Source organism: Chamaea fasciata, unplaced genomic scaffold (assembly GCF_029207755.1).
Source record: "Chamaea fasciata isolate MVZ Bird 193981 ecotype frontalis unplaced genomic scaffold, bChaFas1.0.hap1 SCAF_46, whole genome shotgun sequence".
Lineage (NCBI taxonomy): Eukaryota > Metazoa > Chordata > Aves > Passeriformes > Sylviidae > Chamaea > Chamaea fasciata.
In genome coordinates, this window is record NW_027094131.1 from 14928 (window position 1) to 33708 (window position 18781).

Here is an 18781-nt window from a genome sequence, read left to right on the forward strand (position 1 = left end):
AGTTTGTAGGAGGCCTTTGGCCCTCCAAGGGAAGCCAGGCTTCCAGTTTGTGGCAGCTTGCATCTGGAAGAAATCCTGTTCTGTTTGGGATCGTAGGTGGCCGAGGCCTGGTGCCCGGCAGAGGGAGTTGGGCACAAAGGATGGCCTGTTTCCAGGGGTAAGTAAAGTCAGCTGCCCAGGTGCCTGATGTCAGTTTGTAGGAGGCCTTTGGCCCTCCAAGGGAAGCTAGTCTTCCAGTTTGTGGCAGCTTGCATCTGGAAGAAATCCTGTTCCGTTCGGGATTGTAGGTGGCCGGAGGCCAGGTGCCCGGCAAAGGGAGTTGGGCACAAAGGATGGCCTGTTTCCAGGGGAAAGTAAAGTCAGCTGCCCAGGTGCCTGATGTCAGTTTGTAGGAGGCGTTTGGCCCTCCAAGGGAAGACAGGCTTCCAGCTTGTGGCAGCTTGCATCTGGAAGAAATCCTGTTCCGTTTGGGATTGTAGGTTGCCAGAGCCGGGTGCCCGGCTAAGGTAGTTGGGAACAAAGGATGGCCTGTTTCCAGGGGTAAGTAAAGTCAGCTGCCCAGGTGCCTGATGTCAGTTTGTAGCAGGCCTTTGGCCCTCCAAGGGAAGCAAGTCTTCCAGTTTGTGGCAGCTTGCATCTGGAAGAAATGCTGTTCCGTTCGGGATTGTAGGTGGCCGAGGCCAGGTGCCCGGCAGAGGGAGTTGGGCACAAAGGATGGCCTGTTTCCAGGGGTAAGTAAAGTCAGCTGCCCAGGTGCCTGCTGTCAGTTTGTAGGAGGCCTTTGGCCCTCCAAGGGAAGCTAGTCTTCCAGTTTGTAGCAGCTTGCATCTGGAAGAAATCCTGTTCTGTTCGGGATTGTAGGTGGCCGAGGCCAGGTGCCCGGCAGAGGGAGTTAGGATCAAAGGATGGCCTGTTTCCAAAGGTAAGTAAAGTCAGCTGCCCAGGTTCCTGAAGTCGGTTTGTAGAAGGCCTTTGGCCCTCCAAGTGAAGCCAGGCTTCCAGCTTGTGGCAGATTGCATCTGGAAGAAATCCTGTTCCGTTCGTGATTGTAGGTGGCCGAGTCCTGGTGCCCGGCAGAGGGAGTTGGGCACAAAGGATGGCCTGTTTCCAGGGGTAAGTAAAGTCAGGTGCCCAGGTGCCTGAAGTCGGTTTGTAGAAGTCCTTTGGTCCTCCAAGGGAAGCCAGGCTTCTAGATTGGGGCAGCTTGCATCTGGAAGAAATCCTGTTCCGTTTGGGATCGTAGGTGGCCGAGGCCTGGTGCCCGGCAGAGGGAGTTGGGCACAAAGGATGGCCTGTTTCCAGGGGTAAGTAAAGTCAGCTGCCCAGGTGTTTGGTGTCAGTTTGTAGGAGGCCTTTGATCCTCCAATGGAAGCTAGTCTTCCAGTTTGTGGCAGCTTGCATCTGGAAGAAATCCTGTTCCGTTCGGGATTGTAGGTGACCGAGGCCAGGTGCCTGGCAGAGGGAGCAGGGCACAATGTATGGCCTGTTTCCAGGGGTAAGTAATATCATCTGCCCAGGTGCCTGACGTCAGTTTGTAGGTGGCCTTTGGCCCTCCAAGGGAAGCCAGGCTTCCAGCTTGTGGCAGCTTGCATCTGGAAGAAATCCTGTTCTGTTTGGGATCGTAGGTGGCCGAAGCCAGGTGACCGGCAGAGGGAGTTGGGCACAAAGGATGGCATGTTTCCAAGGGTAAGTAAAGTCAGCTGCCCTGGTGTTTGGTGTCAGTTTTTAGGAGGCCTTTGGCCCTCCATGGGAAGCTAGTCTTCCAGTTTGTGGAAGCTTGCATTTGGAATAAATGCTGTTCCGTTCGGGATTGTAGGTGGCCGAGGCCAGGTGCCCGGCAGAGGGAGTTGGGCACAAAGGATGGCCTGTTTCCAGAGGAAAGTAAAGTCAGATGCCCCGGTGCCTGATGTCAGTTTGTAGGAGGCCTTTGGCCCTCCAAGGGAAGCAAGTCTTCCAGCTTGTGGCAGCTTGCATCTGGAAGAAATCCTGTTCCGTTGGGGATTGTAGGTGGCTGCAGCCGGGTCCCTGGCTGAAGGAGCTGGGAACAAAGGATGGCCTGTTTCCAAGGGTAAGTAAAGTCATCTGCCCAGGTGCCTGATGACAGTTTGTAGAAGGCCTTTAACCTTCCAAGGGAATCTCGTCTTCCTGTTCAAGGCAACTTGCATCTGGAAGAAATCTATTTCCGTTCAAGATTGTAGGTGGCCGAGGCCAGGTGCCTGGCAGAGGGAGTTGGGCGGAAAGGATGGCCTGTTTCCAGGGGTAAGTAAAGTCAGCTGCCCAGGTGCCTGACGTCAGTTTGTAGGAGGCCTTTGGCCCTCCTAGTGAATCCAAGTTTCCAGCTTGTGGCAGCTTGCGTCTGGAAGAAATCCTGTTCCGTTCGGGATTGTAGGTGGCCGAAGCTGTGTGCCCGGCAGAGGGAGTTGGGCACAAAGGATGGCCTGTTTCCAGGGGTAAGTAAAGTCAGCTGCCCAGGTGCCTGGTGTCAGTTTTTTGGAGGCCTTTGGCCCTCCAAGGGAAGCTAGTCTTCCAGTTTGTGGCAGCTTGCATCTGGAAGAAAGCCTGTCCCGTTCGGATTGTAGGTGGCCGAGGCTAGGTGCCCTGCAGAGGGAGTTGGGCACAAATGATGGCCAGTCTCCAGGGGTAAGTAAAGTCAGCTGCCCAGGTGTTTGGTGTCAGTTTTTAGGTAGCCTTTGGCCCTCCAAGGGAAGCTAGTCTTCCAGTTTGTGGCAGCTTGCATCTGGAAGAAATGCTGTTCCGTTCGGGATTGTAGGTGACCGAGGCCAGGTGCCCGGCAGAGGGAGTTGGGCACAAAGGATGGCCTATTTCCAGGGGTAAATAAAGTCAGCTGCCCAGGTGCCTGGTGTCAGTTTGTAGGAGGCCTTTGGCCCTCCAAGGGAAGCTAGTCTTCCTGTTCAAGGCAACTTGCATCTGGAAGAAATGCTGTTCCGTTCAAGATTGTAGGTGGCAGAAGCCAGGTGCCCGGCAGAGGGAGTTGGGATCAAAGGATGGCCTGTTTCCAGGGGTAAGTAAAGTCAGCTGCCCAGGTGCCTGATGTCAGTTTGTAGGAGGCCTTTTGCCCTCCAAGGGAAGCCAGGCTTCCAGTTTGTGGCAGCTTGCGTCTGGAAGATATGCTGTTCCGTTCGGGATCGTAGGTGGCCGGAGCCGGGTACCAGGCTGAGGGAGTTGGGCACAAAGGATGGCCTGTTTCCAGGAGTAAGTAAAGTCAGCTGCCCAGGTGCCTGATGTCAGTTTGTAGGAGGCCTTTGGCCCTCCAAGGGAAGCCAGGCTTCCTGCTTGTGGCAGCTTGCATCTGGAAGAAATCCTGTTCCGTTTGGGATATTAGGTGGCCGGAGCGGGGTGCCCGGCTGAGGGAGTTGGGAAAAAATGATGGCCTGTTTCCACGGGTAAGTAAAGTCATCTGCCCAGGTGCCTGATGTCAGTTTGTAGGAGGCCTTTGGCCCTCCAAGGGAAGCCAGGCTTCCAGCTTGTGGCAGCTTGCATCTGGAAGAAATCCTGTTCAGTTTGGGATCGTAGGTGGCCGAGGCCTGGTGCCCGGCAGAGGGAATTGGGCACAAAGGATGGCCTGTTTCCAGGGGTAAGTAAAGTCAGCTGCCAAGGTGCCTGATGTCAGTTTGTAGGAGGCCTTTGGCCCTCCAAGGGAAGCAACTCTTCCAGTTTGTGGCAGCTTGCATCTGGAAGAAATCCTGTACTGTTTGGGATCGTAGGAGGCCGAGGCGTGGTGCCCGGCAGAGGGAGTTGGGCACAAAGGATGGCCTGTTTCCAGGGGTAAGTAAAGTCAGCTGCCCAGGTGCCTGATGTCAGTTTGTAGGAGGCCTTTGGCCCTCCAAGGGAAGCAAGTCTTCCAGTTTGTGGCAGCTTGCATCTGGAAGAAAGGCTGTTCCGTTCGGGATTGTAGGTGGCCGAGGCCAGGTGCCCGGCAGAGGGAGTTGGGCACAAAGGATGGCCTGTTTCCAGGGGTAAGTAAAGTCAGCTGCCCAGGTGCCTGATGTCAGTTTGTAGGAGGCCTTTGGCCCTCCAAGGGAAGCAAGTCTTCCAGTTTGTGGCAGCTTGCATCTGGAAGAAAGGCTGTTCCGTTCGGGATTGTAGGTGGCCGAGGCCAGGTGCCCGGCAGAGGGAGTTGGGCACAAAGGATGGCCTGTTTCCAGGGGTAAGTAATATCATCTGCCCAGGTGCCTGATGTCAGTTTGTAGGAGGCCTTTGGCCCTCCAAGGGAAGCCAGGCTTCCTTCTTGTGGCAGCTTGCATCTGGAAGAAATCCTGTTCTGTTTTGGATCGTAGGAGGCCGAGGCCAGGTGCCCGGCAGAGGGAGTTGGGCACAAAGGATGGCCTGTTTCCAGGGGTAAGTAAAGTCAGCTGCCCAGGTGCCTGATGTCAGTTTGTAGGAGGCCTTTGGCCCTCCAAGGGAAGCAAGTCTTCCAGTTTGTGGCAGCTTGCATCTGGAAGAAAGGCTGTTCCGTTCGGGATTGTAGGTGGCCGAGGCCAGGTGCCCGGCAGAGGGAGTTGGGCACAAAGGATGGCCTGTTTCCAGGGGTAAGTAAAGTCAGCTGCCCAGGTGCCTGATGTCAGTTTGTAGGAGGCGTTTGGCCCTCCAAGGGAAGCTAGTCTTCCAGTTTGTGGCAGCTTGCATCTGGAAGAAAGCCTATCCCGCTCGGGATTGTAGGTGGCCGCAGCTAGGTGCCCTGCAGAGGGAGATGGGCACAAATGATGGCCTATCTCCAGGGGTAAGTAAAGTCAGCTGCCCAGGTGCCTGATGTCAGTTTGTAGCAGGCCTTTGGCCCTCCAAGGGAAGCAAGTCTTCCAGTTTGTGGCAGCTTGCATCAGGAAGAAATCCTGTTCCGTTCGGGATTGTAGGTGACCGAGGCCAGGTGCCCGGCAGAGGGATTTGGGCACAAAGGATGGCCTGTTTCCAGGGGGAAGTAAAGTCAGCTGCCCATGTGCCTGATGTCAGTTTGTAGCAGGCCTTTGGCCCTCCAAGGGAAGACAGGCTTCCAGCTTGTGGCAGCTTGCATCAGGAAGAAATGCTGTTCCATTTGGTATCGTTGGTGGCCGAGTCCTTGTGCCCGGCAGATGGAGTTGGGCACAAAGGATGGCCTGTTTCCAGGGGTAAGTAAAGTCAGCTGCCCAGGTGCCTTGTGTCAGTTTGTAGGAGGCCCTTCGCCCTCCAAGAGAAGCTAGTCTTCCAGTTTGTGGCAGCTTGCATCTGGAAGAAAGCCTGTCCCGTTCGGGATTGTAGGTGGCCGAGGCTAGGTGCCCTATAGAGGGAGTTGGGCACAAAGGATGGCCTGTTTCCAGGGGTAAGTAAAGTCAGCTGCACAGGTGCCTGATGTCAGTTTGTAGGAGGCCTTTGGCCGTCCAAGGGAAGCCAGGCTTCCAGTTTGTGGCAGCTTGCATCTGGAAGAAATCCTGTTCTGTTTGGGATCGTAGGTGGCCGAGGCCTGGTGCCCGGCAGAGGGAGTTGGGCACAAAGGATGGCCTGTTTCCAGGGGTAAGTAAAGTCAGCTGCCCAGGTGCCTGATGTCAGTTTGTAGGAGGCCTTTGGCCCTCCAAGGGAAGCTAGTCTTCCAGTTTGTGGCAGCTTGCATCTGGAAGAAATCCTGTTCCGTTCGGGATTGTAGGTGGCCGAGGCCAGGTGCCCGGCAAAGGGAGTTGGGCACAAAGGATGGCCTGTTTCCAGGGGAAAGTAAAGTCAGCTGCCCAGGTGCCTGATGTCAGTTTGTAGGAGGCGTTTGGCCCTCCAAGGGAAGACAGGTATCCAGCTTGTGGCAGCTTGCATCTGGAAGAAATCCTGTTCCGTTTGGGATTGTAGGTTGCCAGAGCCGGGTGCCCAGCTAAGGTAGTTGGGAACAAAGGATGGCCTGTTTCCAGGGGTAAGTAAAGTCAGCTGCCCAGGTGCCTGATGTCAGTTTGTAGGAGGCCTTTGGCCCTCCAAGGGAAGCTAGTCTTCCAGTTTGTAGCAGCTTGCATCTGGAAGAAATCCTGTTCTGTTCGGGATTGTAGGTGGCCGAGGCCAGGAGCCCGGCAGAGGGAGTTAGGATCAAAGGATGGCCTGTTTCCAGGGGTAAGTAAAGTCAGCTGCCCAGGTTCCTGAAGTCGGTTTGTAGAAGGCCTTTGGCCCTCCAACGGAAGCCAGGCTTCCAGCTTGTGGCAGATTGCATCTGGAAGAAATCCAGTTCCGTTCGTGATTGTAGGTGGTCGAGTCCTGGTGCCCGGCAGAGGGAGTTGGGCACAAAGGATGGCCTGTTTCCAGGGGTAAGTAAAGTCAGCTGCCCAGGTGCCTGAAGTCGGTTTGTAGAAGTCCTTAGGTCCTCCAAGGGAAGCCAGGCTTCTAGATTGGGGCAGCTTGCATCTGGAAGAAATCCTTTTCCGTTTGGGATCGTAGGTGGCCGAGGCCTGGTGCCCGGCAGAGGGAGTTGGGCACAAAGGATGGCCTGTTTCCAGGGGTAAGTAAAGTCAGCTGCCCAGGTGCCTGATGTCAGTTTGTAGGAGGCCTTTGGCCCTCCAAGGGAAGCTAGTCTTCCAGTTTGTGGCAGCTTGCATCTGGAAGAAATCCTGTTCCGTTCGGGATTGTAGGTGACCGAGGCCAGGTGCCCGGCAGAGGGAGCAGGGCACAATGTATGGCCTGCTTCCAGGGGTAAGTAATATCATCTGCCCAGGTGCCTGACGTCAGTTTGTAGGTGGCCTTTGGCCCTCCAAGTGAAGCCAGGCTTCCAGCTTGTGGCAGCTTGCATCTGGAAGAAATCCTGTTCTGTTTGGGATTGTAGGTGGCCGAGGCCAGGTGCCCGGCAGAGGGAGTTGGGCACAAAGGATGGCCTGTTTCCAGGGGTAAGTAAAGTCAGCTGCCAAGGTGCCTGACGTCAGTTTGTAGGAGGCCTTTGGCCCTCCTAGTGAAGCCAAGTTTCCAGCTTGTGGCAGCTTGCGTCTGGAAGAAATCCTGTTCCGTTCGGGATTGTAGGTGGCCGAAGCTGTGTGCCCGGCAGAGGGAGTTGGGCACAAAGGATGGCCTGTTTCCAGGGGTAAGTAAAGTCAGCTGCCCAGGTGCCTGGTGTCAGTTTTTTGGAGGCCTTTGGCCCTCCAAGGGAAGCTAGTCTTCCAGTTTGTGGCAGCTTGCATCTGGAAGAAAGCCTGTCCCGTTCGGGATTGTAGGTGACCGAGGCCAGGTGCCTGGCAGAGGGAGCAGGGCACAATGTATGGCCTGTTTCCAGGGGTAAGTAATATCATCTGCCCAGGTGCCTGACGTCAGTTTGTAGGTGGCCTTTGGCCCTCCAAGGGAAGCCAGGCTTCCAGCTTGTGGCAGCTTGCATCTGGAAGAAATCCTGTTCTGTTTGGGATCGTAGGTGGCCGAAGCCAGGTGACCGGCAGAGGGAGTTGGGCACAAAGGATGGCATGTTTCCAAGGGTAAGTAAAGTCAGCTGCCCTGGTGTTTGGTGTCAGTTTTTAGGAGGCCTTTGGCCCTCCATGGGAAGCTAGTCTTCCAGTTTGTGGAAGCTTGCATTTGGAATAAATGCTGTTCCGTTCGGGATTGTAGGTGGCCGAGGCCAGGTGCCCGGCAGAGGGAGTTGGGCACAAAGGATGGCCTGTTTCCAGAGGAAAGTAAAGTCAGATGCCCCGGTGCCTGATGTCAGTTTGTAGGAGGCCTTTGGCCCTCCAAGGGAAGCAAGTCTTCCAGCTTGTGGCAGCTTGCATCTGGAAGAAATCCTGTTCCGTTGGGGATTGTAGGTGGCTGCAGCCGGGTCCCTGGCTGAAGGAGCTGGGAACAAAGGATGGCCTGTTTCCAAGGGTAAGTAAAGTCATCTGCCCAGGTGCCTGATGACAGTTTGTAGAAGGCCTTTAACCTTCCAAGGGAATCTCGTCTTCCTGTTCAAGGCAACTTGCATCTGGAAGAAATCTATTTCCGTTCAAGATTGTAGGTGGCCGAGGCCAGGTGCCTGGCAGAGGGAGTTGGGCGGAAAGGATGGCCTGTTTCCAGGGGTAAGTAAAGTCAGCTGCCCAGGTGCCTGACGTCAGTTTGTAGGAGGCCTTTGGCCCTCCTAGTGAATCCAAGTTTCCAGCTTGTGGCAGCTTGCGTCTGGAAGAAATCCTGTTCCGTTCGGGATTGTAGGTGGCCGAAGCTGTGTGCCCGGCAGAGGGAGTTGGGCACAAAGGATGGCCTGTTTCCAGGGGTAAGTAAAGTCAGCTGCCCAGGTGCCTGGTGTCAGTTTTTTGGAGGCCTTTGGCCCTCCAAGGGAAGCTAGTCTTCCAGTTTGTGGCAGCTTGCATCTGGAAGAAAGCCTGTCCCGTTCGGATTGTAGGTGGCCGAGGCTAGGTGCCCTGCAGAGGGAGTTGGGCACAAATGATGGCCAGTCTCCAGGGGTAAGTAAAGTCAGCTGCCCAGGTGTTTGGTGTCAGTTTTTAGGTAGCCTTTGGCCCTCCAAGGGAAGCTAGTCTTCCAGTTTGTGGCAGCTTGCATCTGGAAGAAATGCTGTTCCGTTCGGGATTGTAGGTGACCGAGGCCAGGTGCCCGGCAGAGGGAGTTGGGCACAAAGGATGGCCTATTTCCAGGGGTAAATAAAGTCAGCTGCCCAGGTGCCTGGTGTCAGTTTGTAGGAGGCCTTTGGCCCTCCAAGGGAAGCTAGTCTTCCTGTTCAAGGCAACTTGCATCTGGAAGAAATGCTGTTCCGTTCAAGATTGTAGGTGGCAGAAGCCAGGTGCCCGGCAGAGGGAGTTGGGATCAAAGGATGGCCTGTTTCCAGGGGTAAGTAAAGTCAGCTGCCCAGGTGCCTGATGTCAGTTTGTAGGAGGCCTTTTGCCCTCCAAGGGAAGCCAGGCTTCCAGTTTGTGGCAGCTTGCGTCTGGAAGATATGCTGTTCCGTTCGGGATCGTAGGTGGCCGGAGCCGGGTACCAGGCTGAGGGAGTTGGGCACAAAGGATGGCCTGTTTCCAGGAGTAAGTAAAGTCAGCTGCCCAGGTGCCTGATGTCAGTTTGTAGGAGGCCTTTGGCCCTCCAAGGGAAGCCAGGCTTCCTGCTTGTGGCAGCTTGCATCTGGAAGAAATCCTGTTCCGTTTGGGATATTAGGTGGCCGGAGCGGGGTGCCCGGCTGAGGCAGTTGGGAAAAAATGATGGCCTGTTTCCACGGGTAAGTAAAGTCATCTGCCCAGGTGCCTGATGTCAGTTTGTAGGAGGCCTTTGGCCCTCCAAGGGAAGCCAGGCTTCCAGCTTGTGGCAGCTTGCATCTGGAAGAAATCCTGTTCAGTTTGGGATCGTAGGTGGCCGAGGCCTGGTGCCCGGCAGAGGGAATTGGGCACAAAGGATGGCCTGTTTCCAGGGGTAAGTAAAGTCAGCTGCCAAGGTGCCTGATGTCAGTTTGTAGGAGGCCTTTGGCCCTCCAAGGGAAGCAACTCTTCCAGTTTGTGGCAGCTTGCATCTGGAAGAAATCCTGTTCTGTTTGGGATCGTAGGAGGCCGAGGCGTGGTGCCCGGCAGAGGGAGTTGGGCACAAAGGATGGCCTGTTTCCAGGGGTAAGTAAAGTCAGCTGCCCAGGTGCCTGATGTCAGTTTGTAGGAGGCCTTTGGCCCTCCAAGGGAAGCAAGTCTTCCAGTTTGTGGCAGCTTGCATCTGGAAGAAAGGCTGTTCCGTTCGGGATTGTAGGTGGCCGAGGCCAGGTGCCCGGCAGAGGGAGTTGGGCACAAAGGATGGCCTGTTTCCAGGGGTAAGTAAAGTCAGCTGCCCAGGTGCCTGATGTCAGTTTGTAGGAGGCCTTTGGCCCTCCAAGGGAAGCAAGTCTTCCAGTTTGTGGCAGCTTGCATCTGGAAGAAAGGCTGTTCCGTTCGGGATTGTAGGTGGCCGAGGCCAGGTGCCCGGCAGAGGGAGTTGGGCACAAAGGATGGCCTGTTTCCAGGGGTAAGTAATATCATCTGCCCAGGTGCCTGATGTCAGTTTGTAGGAGGCCTTTGGCCCTCCAAGGGAAGCCAGGCTTCCTTCTTGTGGCAGCTTGCATCTGGAAGAAATCCTGTTCTGTTTTGGATCGTAGGAGGCCGAGGCCAGGTGCCCGGCAGAGGGAGTTGGGCACAAAGGATGGCCTGTTTCCAGGGGTAAGTAAAGTCAGCTGCCCAGGTGCCTGATGTCAGTTTGTAGGAGGCCTTTGGCCCTCCAAGGGAAGCAAGTCTTCCAGTTTGTGGCAGCTTGCATCTGGAAGAAAGGCTGTTCCGTTCGGGATTGTAGGTGGCCGAGGCCAGGTGCCCGGCAGAGGGAGTTGGGCACAAAGGATGGCCTGTTTCCAGGGGTAAGTAAAGTCAGCTGCCCAGGTGCCTGATGTCAGTTTGTAGGAGGCGTTTGGCCCTCCAAGGGAAGCTAGTCTTCCAGTTTGTGGCAGCTTGCATCTGGAAGAAAGCCTATCCCGCTCGGGATTGTAGGTGGCCGCAGCTAGGTGCCCTGCAGAGGGAGATGGGCACAAATGATGGCCTATCTCCAGGGGTAAGTAAAGTCAGCTGCCCAGGTGCCTGATGTCAGTTTGTAGCAGGCCTTTGGCCCTCCAAGGGAAGCAAGTCTTCCAGTTTGTGGCAGCTTGCATCAGGAAGAAATCCTGTTCCGTTCGGGATTGTAGGTGACCGAGGCCAGGTGCCCGGCAGAGGGATTTGGGCACAAAGGATGGCCTGTTTCCAGGGGGAAGTAAAGTCAGCTGCCCATGTGCCTGATGTCAGTTTGTAGCAGGCCTTTGGCCCTCCAAGGGAAGACAGGCTTCCAGCTTGTGGCAGCTTGCATCAGGAAGAAATGCTGTTCCATTTGGTATCGTTGGTGGCCGAGTCCTTGTGCCCGGCAGATGGAGTTGGGCACAAAGGATGGCCTGTTTCCAGGGGTAAGTAAAGTCAGCTGCCCAGGTGCCTTGTGTCAGTTTGTAGGAGGCCCTTCGCCCTCCAAGAGAAGCTAGTCTTCCAGTTTGTGGCAGCTTGCATCTGGAAGAAAGCCTGTCCCGTTCGGGATTGTAGGTGGCCGAGGCTAGGTGCCCTATAGAGGGAGTTGGGCACAAAGGATGGCCTGTTTCCAGGGGTAAGTAAAGTCAGCTGCACAGGTGCCTGATGTCAGTTTGTAGGAGGCCTTTGGCCGTCCAAGGGAAGCCAGGCTTCCAGTTTGTGGCAGCTTGCATCTGGAAGAAATCCTGTTCTGTTTGGGATCGTAGGTGGCCGAGGCCTGGTGCCCGGCAGAGGGAGTTGGGCACAAAGGATGGCCTGTTTCCAGGGGTAAGTAAAGTCAGCTGCCCAGGTGCCTGATGTCAGTTTGTAGGAGGCCTTTGGCCCTCCAAGGGAAGCTAGTCTTCCAGTTTGTGGCAGCTTGCATCTGGAAGAAATCCTGTTCCGTTCGGGATTGTAGGTGGCCGAGGCCAGGTGCCCGGCAAAGGGAGTTGGGCACAAAGGATGGCCTGTTTCCAGGGGAAAGTAAAGTCAGCTGCCCAGGTGCCTGATGTCAGTTTGTAGGAGGCGTTTGGCCCTCCAAGGGAAGACAGGTATCCAGCTTGTGGCAGCTTGCATCTGGAAGAAATCCTGTTCCGTTTGGGATTGTAGGTTGCCAGAGCCGGGTGCCCAGCTAAGGTAGTTGGGAACAAAGGATGGCCTGTTTCCAGGGGTAAGTAAAGTCAGCTGCCCAGGTGCCTGATGTCAGTTTGTAGGAGGCCTTTGGCCCTCCAAGGGAAGCTAGTCTTCCAGTTTGTAGCAGCTTGCATCTGGAAGAAATCCTGTTCTGTTCGGGATTGTAGGTGGCCGAGGCCAGGAGCCCGGCAGAGGGAGTTAGGATCAAAGGATGGCCTGTTTCCAGGGGTAAGTAAAGTCAGCTGCCCAGGTTCCTGAAGTCGGTTTGTAGAAGGCCTTTGGCCCTCCAACGGAAGCCAGGCTTCCAGCTTGTGGCAGATTGCATCTGGAAGAAATCCAGTTCCGTTCGTGATTGTAGGTGGTCGAGTCCTGGTGCCCGGCAGAGGGAGTTGGGCACAAAGGATGGCCTGTTTCCAGGGGTAAGTAAAGTCAGCTGCCCAGGTGCCTGAAGTCGGTTTGTAGAAGTCCTTAGGTCCTCCAAGGGAAGCCAGGCTTCTAGATTGGGGCAGCTTGCATCTGGAAGAAATCCTTTTCCGTTTGGGATCGTAGGTGGCCGAGGCCTGGTGCCCGGCAGAGGGAGTTGGGCACAAAGGATGGCGTGTTTCCAGGGGTAAGTAAAGTCAGCTGCCCAGGTGCCTGATGTCAGTTTGTAGGAGGCCTTTGGCCCTCCAAGGGAAGCTAGTCTTCCAGTTTGTGGCAGCTTGCATCTGGAAGAAATCCTGTTCCGTTCAGGATTGTAGGTGACCGAGGCCAGGTGCCCGGCAGAGGGAGCAGGGCACAATGTATGGCCTGCTTCCAGGGGTAAGTAATATCATCTGCCCAGGTGCCTGACGTCAGTTTGTAGGTGGCCTTTGGCCCTCCAAGTGAAGCCAGGCTTCCAGCTTGTGGCAGCTTGCATCTGGAAGAAATCCTGTTCTGTTTGGGATTGTAGGTGGCCGAGGCCAGGTGCCCGGCAGAGGGAGTTGGGCACAAAGGATGGGCTGTTTCCAGGGGTAAGTAAAGTCAGCTGCCAAGGTGCCTGACGTCAGTTTGTAGGAGGCCTTTGGCCCTCCTAGTGAAGCCAAGTTTCCAGCTTGTGGCAGCTTGCGTCTGGAAGAAATCCTGTTCCGTTCGGGATTGTAGGTGGCCGAAGCTGTGTGCCCGGCAGAGGGAGTTGGGCACAAAGGATGGCCTGTTTCCAGGGGTAAGTAAAGTCAGCTGCCCAGGTGCCTGGTGTCAGTTTTTTGGAGGCCTTTGGCCCTCCAAGGGAAGCTAGTCTTCCAGTTTGTGGCAGCTTGCATCTGGAAGAAAGCCTGTCCCGTTCGGATTGTAGGTGGCCGAGGCTAGGTGCCCTGCAGAGGGAGTTGGGCACAAATGATGGCCAGTCTCCAGGGGTAAGTAAAGTCAGCTGCCCAGGTGTTTGGTGTCAGTTTTTAGGCAGCCTTTGGCCCTCCAAGGGAAGCTAGTCTTCCAGTTTGTGGCAGCTTGCATCTGGAAGAAATGCTGTTCCATTCGGGATTGTAGGTGACCGAGGCCAGGTGCCCGGCAGAGGGAGTTGGGCACAAAGGATGGCCTATTTCCAGGGGTAAGTAAAGTCAGCTGCCCAGGTGCCTGGTGTCAGTTTGTAGGAGGCCTTTTGCCCTCCAAGGGAAGCCAGGCTTCCAGTTTGTGGCAGCTTGCGTCTGGAAGATATGCTGTTCCGTTCGGGATCGTAGGTGGCCGGAGCCGGGTACCAGGCTGAGGGAGTTGGGCACAAAGGATGGCCTGTTTCCAGGAGTAAGTAAAGTCAGCTGCCCAGGTGCCTGATGTCAGTTTGTAGGAGGCCTTTGGCCCTCCACGGGAGGCCAGGCTTCCAGCTTGTGGCAGCTTGCATCTGGAAGAAATCCTGTTCCGTTCGGGATTGTAAGTGGCCGGAGCCTGGTGCCTGGCTGAGGGAGCTGGGAACAAAGATGGCCTGTTTCCAAGGGTAAGTAAAGTCAGCTGCCCAGGTGCCTGCTGTCAGTTTGTAGGAGGCCTTTGGCCCTCCAAGGGAAGCAAGTCTTCCAGGTTGTGGCAGCTTGCATCTGGAAGAAATCCTGTTCCGTTCGGGATTGTAGGTGGCCGAGGCCAGGTGCCCGGAAGAGGGAGTTGGGCTCAAAGGATGGCCTGTTTCCAGGGGTAAGTAAAGTCAGCTGCCCAGGTGCCTGATGTCAGTTTGTAGGAGGCCTTTGGCCGTCCAAGGGAAGCCAGGCTTCCAGCTTGTGGCAGCTTGCATCAGGAAGAAATGCTGTTCCATTTGGTATCGTTGATGGCCGAGGCCTTGTGCCCGGCAGATGGAGTTGGGCACAAAGGATGGCCTGTTTCCAGGGGTAAGTAAAGTCAGCTGCCCAGGTGCCTTGTGTCAGTCTGTAGGAGGCCTTTCGCCCTCCAAGAGAAGCTAGTCTTCCAGTTTGTGGCAGCTTGCATCTGGAAGAAAGCTTGTCCCGTTTGGATTGTAGGTGGCCGAGGCTAGGTGCCCTATAGAGGGAGTTGGGCACAAAGGATGGCCTGTTTCCAGGGGTAAGTAAAGTCAGCTGCCCAGGTGCCTGATGTCAGTTTGTAGGAGGCCTTTGGCCCTCCAAGGGAAGCTAGTCTTCCTGTTCAAGGCAACTTGCATCTGGAAGAAATCCTGTTCCGTTCAAGATTGTAGGTGGCAGAAGCCGGGTGCCCGGCAGAGGGAGTTGGGAACAAAGGATGGCCTGTTTCCAGGGGTAAGTAAAGTCAGCTGCCCAGGTGCCTGATGTCAGTTTGTAGGAGGCCTTTGGCCCTCCAAGGGAAGCTAGTCTTCCAGTTTGTGGAAGCTTGCATCTGGAAGAAATCCTGTTCTGTTCGGGATTGTAGGTGGCCGAGGCCAGGTGCCCGGCAGAGGGAGTTAGGATCAAATGATGGCCTGTTTCCACGGGTAAGTAATATCATCTGCCCAGGTCCCTGAGGTCAGGATGTAGGAGGCCTTTGGCCCTCCAAGGGAAGCCAGGCTTCCAGCTTGTGGCAGCTTGCATCTGGAAGAAATCCTTTTGTGTTTGGAATCGTAGGTGGCCGAGGCCAGGTGCCCGGCAGAGGGAGTTGGGCACAAAGGATGGCCTGTTTCCAAGGGTAAGTAAAGTCAGCTGCCCAGGTGCCTGATGTCAGTTTGTAGGAGGCCTTTGGCCCTCCAAGGGAAGCTAGTCTTCCCGTTTGTGGCAGCTTGCATCTGGAAGAAATCCTGTTGCGTTCGGGATTGTAGGTGGCTGGAGCTGTGTGCCCTGCTGAGGGAGTTGGGCACAAAGGATGGCCTGTTTCAGGAGGAAAGTAAAGTCAGCCGCCCAGGTTCCTGATGTCAGTTTGTAGGAGGCCTTTGGCCCACCAAGGGAATCAAGTCTTCCGTTTGTGGCAGCTTGCATCTGGAAGAAATGCTGTTCCGTTCGGGATTGTAGGTGGCCGAGGCGTGGTTCCCGGCAGAGGGAGTTGGGCACAAAGGATGGCCTGTTTCCAGGGGTAAGTAAAGTCAGCTGCCCAGGTGCCTGAAGTCAGTTTGTAGAAGGCCTTTGGCCCTCCATGGGAAGCCAGGCTTCCAGCTTGTGGCAGCTTGCATCTGGACGATATCCTTTTCCGTTTGGGATCGTAGGTGGCCGTGGCCTCGTGCCCGGCAGAGGGAGTTGGGCTCAAAGGATGGCCTGTTTCCAGAGGAAAGTAAAGTCAGCTGCCCAGGTTCCTGATGTCAGTTTGTAGGAGGCCTTTGGCCCTCCAAGGGAAGCAAGTCTTCCAGTTCGTGGCAGCTTGCATCTGGAAGAAATCCTGTTCCGTTCAAGATTGTAGGTGGCAGAAGCCGGGTGCCCGGCAGAGGGAGTTGGGAACAAAGGATGGCCTGTTTCCAGGGGTAAGTAAAGTCAGCTGCCCAGGTGCCTGATGTCAGTTTGTAGGAGGCCTTTGGCCCTCCAAGGGAAGCCAGGCTTCCAGCTTGTGGCAGCTTGCATCTGGGAGAAATCCTGTTCTGTTTGGGATCGTAGGTGGCCGAGGCCTGGTGCCCGGCAGAGGGAGTTGGGCACAAAGGATGGCCTGTTTCCAGGGGTAAGTAAAGTCAGCTGCCCAGGTGCCTGGTGTCAGTTTGTAGGAGGCCTTTGGCCCTCCAAGGGAAGCTAGTCTTCCTGTTCAAGGCAACTTGCATCTGGAAGAAATCCTGTTCCGTTCAAGATTGTAGGTGGCAGAAGCCGGGTGCCCGGCAGAGGGAGTTGGGAACAAAGGATGGCCTGTTTCCAGGGGTAAGTAAAGTCAGCTGCCCAGGTGCCTGATGTCAGTTTGTAGGAGGCCTTTGGCCCTCCAAGGGAAGCTAGTCTTCCAATTTCTGTCAGCTTGCATCTGGAAGAAATGCTTTTCCGTTCGGGCTTGTAGGTGGTCGAGGCCAGGTGCCCGGCAGAGGGAGCTGGGCCCAAGGATGGCCAGTTTCCAAAAGTAAGTAAAGTCATCTGCCCAGGTGCCTGATGTCAGTTTGTAGGAGGCCTTTGCCCCTCTAAGGGAAGCCAGGCTTCCGGCTTGTGGCAGCTTGCATCTGGAAGAAATCCTGATTCTTTCGGGATTGTGGGTGGCTGAACCCGGTTCCCAGCAGAGGGAGTTGGGCACAAACGATGGCCTGTCTCCAGGGGTAAGTAAAGTCAGCTGCCCAGGTGCCTGTTGTCTGTGTGTAGGAGACCTTTGGCCTTCCAAGGGAAGCCAGGCTTCCAGCTTGTGGCAGCGTGCATCTGGAAGAAATCCTGTTCTGTTCGGGATTGGAGGTGGCCGAGGCCGGGTGCCCTGCAGAGGTAGTTGGGCACAAAGTATGGCCTGCTTCCAGGGGTAAGTAAAGTCAGCTGTCCAGGTGCCTGATGTCAGTTTGTAGGTGGCCTTTGGCCCTCCAAGGGAAGCCAGGCTTCCAGCTTGTGGCAGCTTGCATCTGGCAGTAATCCTGTTCCGTTCAGGTTTGTAGGTGGCCGAGTCCGGGCGGCCGGCAGAGGGAGTTGAGTACAAAGGATGGCCTGTTTTTGGGGGTAAGTAAAGTCACCTTCCCAGGTGCCTGATGTCAGTTTGTAGGTGGCCTTTGGCCTTCCAAGGGAAGCCAGGCTTCCAGATTGTGGCAGCTTGTATCTGGAAGAAATCCTGATTCGTTCGGGATTGGGGGTGGCCGAGGCCGGGAGCCCGGCACACAGAGTTGGATAAAAATGATGGCCTGTTTCCAGGAGTAAGTAAAGTCACCTTCCCAGGTGCCTGATGTCAGTTTGTTAGAGGCCTTTGGCCCTCCAAGGGAAGGCAGAATTCCAGCTTGTGGCAGCTTGCATCTGGAAGAAATCCTGTTCCTTTCGGGATTGTAGGTAGGAGAGGCCAGGTGCCATGCACAGGGATTTGGGCACAAAGGATCGCCTGTTTCCAGGAGTAAGTAAAGTCAGCTGCCCAGGTGCCTGATGTCAGTTTGTAGGAGGCCTTTGGCCCTCCAAGGGAAGCCAGGCTTCCAGCTTGTGGCAGCTTGCATCTGGAAGAAATCCTTTTCCGTTTGGGATCGTAGGTGGCCGAGGCCTGGTGCCCGGCAGAGGGAGTTGGGCACAAAGAATGGCCTGTTTCTAGGGGTAAGTAAAGTCAGCTGCCCAGGTGCCTGATGTCAGTTTGTAGGAGGCCTTTGGCCCTCCAAGGGAAGCCAGGCTTCCAGCTTGTGGCAGCTTGAATCTGGAAGAAATCCTGTTCCGTTCAGGATTGGAGGTGGCGTTGGCCGGGTGCCTGGCATACGGAGTATAGTAAAAAAGATGGCCTGTTTCCAGGGGTAAGTAAAGTCAGCTGCCGCGGTGCCTGATGTCAGTTTGTAGGAGGCCTTTGGCCATCCAAGAGAAGCCAAACTTCCAGCTCGTGGCAGTTTGCATCTGGAAGAAATCCTGTTGCGTTCGGGATTGTAGGTGGCCGAGGCCGGGTGCCCGGCAGAGGGAGTTGGGGAGCAAGGATGGCCTGCTTCCAGGGGTAAGTAAAGTCAGCTGCCCAGGTGCCTGATGTTAGTTTGTAGGAGGCCTTTGGCCCTCAAAGGGAAGCCATCCTTCCAGCTTGTAACTGCTTACATCTGAATGAAATCCTGATTCCTTCGGGATTTTAGGTGGGAGAGGCCAGGTGCCATGCACAGGGAGTTCAGCACAAAGGGTAGCCTGTTACCAGGTGTAAGTAAATCACCTGCTGAGGTGCCTGATGTCAGTTTGTAGGAGGCCTTTGACCATCAAAGGGAAGGCAGCCTTCCAGCTTGTGGCCGCTTGCATCTGGAAGAAATCCTGATTCGTTCCGCATAGTAGAGTGCAGAAGCACGATGCCAGGCAGAGGGATTTCGGAACGAATGGCGATCATTTTAAAAGGGAAACTGAACTCACCTGCCCTGGTGCCTGATGTCAGTCAGAAGGAGGCCTTTGGCCCTAAAAGTGGAGCCAGCTTTCCAGCTTGTGGCAGCTTGCATCTGCAAGAAATCCTGTTCCGTTCAGCATTGTAGATGGCAGAGGCGAGGTCGTCGGCAATGGGAGTGTGGCACAAAGGATGGCCTGTTTCCCTGGGTAAGTAAAGTCACCTGCCCAGGTGCCTGATGTCAGTTTGTTAGAGGCCTTTGGCCCTCCAAGGGAAGGCAGAATTCCAGCTTGTGGCGGCTTGCATCTGGAAGAAATCCTGTTCCTTTCGGGATTGTAGGTAGGAGAGGCCAGGTGCCATGCACAGGGTGTTGGGCACAAAGGATCGCCTGTTTCCAGGGGTAAGTAAAGTCAGCTGCCCAGGTGCCTGATGTGAGTTTGTAGGAGGCCTTTGGCCCTCCAAGGAAAGCCAGGCTTCCAGCTTGTGGCAGCTTTCATCTGGAAGAAATCCTTTTCCGTTTGGGATCGTAGGTGGCCGAGGCCTGGTGCCCGGCAGAGGGAGTTGGGCACAAAGAATGGCCTGTTTCTAGGGGTAAGTAAAGTCAGCTGCCCAGGTGTTTGGTGTCAGTTTGTAGGAGGACTTTGGCCCTAAGAGTGGAGCTAGCTTTCCAGCTTGTGGCAGCTGACATCTGGAAGAAATCCTGTTCCGTTCAGGATTGTAGATGGCAGAGGCCAGGTCCTCGGCAATGGGAGTTGGGCACAAAGGATGGCCTGTTTCCAGGCATAAGTAAAGTCACCTGCCTAGGTGCCTGATGTCATTTTATAGGAGGCCTTTGACCCTCCAAGGGAAGCCAACCTTCCAGCTTGTAGCGGCTTGCATCTGGGAAA